Genomic DNA, 1,911 nt, shown 5'->3' with positions numbered 1-1,911 from the left:
GCGATGCCACTACGTGTCCAGTTGGGGGCGTCTGTGACATTACCCTGCTCTGTGGATACCCCAATACCTCTGCGTGAGCTGGAGGTGCAGTGGATGAGGGATTCTGGAAGCCTGGTGCATCTGTTCCTGGGAGGAAAGATCCGGACAGAATCACAGAGCCCAGCGTACAGCGGCAGGGCCGAGTTTTTCACTGAAGAAATCTCCAAAGGAAACTTCTCTCTGCTGCTTAGGAATGTAACCACTGAAGACAAAGGGATGTACAAGTGTGTAGTTCACACTGAACAAGAGTCTAGTGAAACAAATGTGACAATAGATACTGGTAAGTTTCCAAATCCAGTTTTATGCCACTTTTTTGTTTTTACATATACACAGTCTGAAAAGGTACTCTATTTACTGCATCAAAGTTGTTAAATTTGCCTTTTTCTTAGCTTAGAGGCACAACGGCGCAAGAAGGTAAAATATTAAAATCAAATTCAAATGAAAAAGTTACTTGTGTTTTTCAGAACGGCTGGTGGTGACTGGTGCAGACGTGCCTGTATTTGCATATGCTGGTGAAGATGTGATTCTGAGCTGCTCAGTGGACACCCATGTTCCTCTCAGAGAGTTACAAGTAGAGTGGATGAAGACAAATGAAGAAATCCAGGTGCTGCTGTTTATGGAGGGGCGGTACAGACCGGAGTCACAGCCTGAGAGATTCAGAGGGCGTGCTGAGTTCTTCAGTGAGGAGATTCCCAAAGGCAACTTCTCAATGAAACTGAGGGATGTAAAAACTGAAGACAGAGGGGAATTCATGTGCATAGTCCATACAGACAGAGAATCAGTCAATGCAACGGCATACGTACAAGAACTGGGTACGTACATCAAAGCAAGATGAAAGACTGATGGCTACTCTTACACACAATTTCACTCCGAAGAAAAATTTACCAGAAAAGGGAAAAACAGAGAATGTAATTAATAGTGAATCAAGCATTTGAAAACATATATATATAACATGTATATATATTTGCCTCCAATATGTTTTGTCATTAATGTCTAACACTTCAAAATCGCAAGATATCATTAAACATTTTTAGTCAGGTGTTAAATCTGTAAATAATGTCGTTGCTAGAAATCCATTGCTTTCAAATTGCCAGTAGTGATTGTTACATCAGCATTAGAACACTCAGTTAAGAACATTCTAATCACATGCTGCATGTGAGATTTCTTCACCTTAAAGGGATATTTTACTTTGGTATAACACAATTAAAAGAGATTACTCCGTTATGTTTGCAGAGCATGAATAGGAGAAACATCAGCTGCCCCTGCTGACCTTGTGTAACGATTTCTCCAGGTTATCTGGCTCAAAATTAATCTACAGGATATTGCCAAAAGTAATAGTTTTAAAGAACAATAGATTGAGAAAAGAGAGAAATGTAAAAAGTACTCATATGTTTGTGTGGCAGGGATGGTGTAGTGGGTAGCACTGCCGCCACACAGCAAGGAGGTCCTGGGTTTGAATCCCCGTCGGCTGGGGCCTCTCTTTGTGGAGTTTGCATGTTCTCCCCGTGTTTGCATGGGTTTCCTGCCACACAACATGCAGGTTAGGCTGATTGGAGAGTCTGTTCAGAATAAGATGATGAATGGATAGATATTTTTTTGCCTTATAAAAGTAAAAGCATAAGTAAAAAAAAAAAACATTTTAAATGATGTATCCTTCTGCACAAAAATCTATTTGCATGGATGCATGTATTTAAATGATCAAACTACAGCCAGGTGTACAGTACTTCTGTGCAGTAACCAATATGGAAATAGTTCTTTCTTTTATAGTGAACCTGAACCTGTATCAGCTCTAAAGTGAAATGCATGGGTGTGAATTGAGAGCTGGGCAAACATCATGCCTGTTCTGCCAGTTCTACTAGGTATTTCTGTTCT

The sequence above is a fragment of the Conger conger genome, chromosome 12 (assembly GCF_963514075.1).
Source record: "Conger conger chromosome 12, fConCon1.1, whole genome shotgun sequence".
Lineage (NCBI taxonomy): Eukaryota > Metazoa > Chordata > Actinopteri > Anguilliformes > Congridae > Conger > Conger conger.
This window is presented reverse-complemented; position numbering follows the sequence as displayed.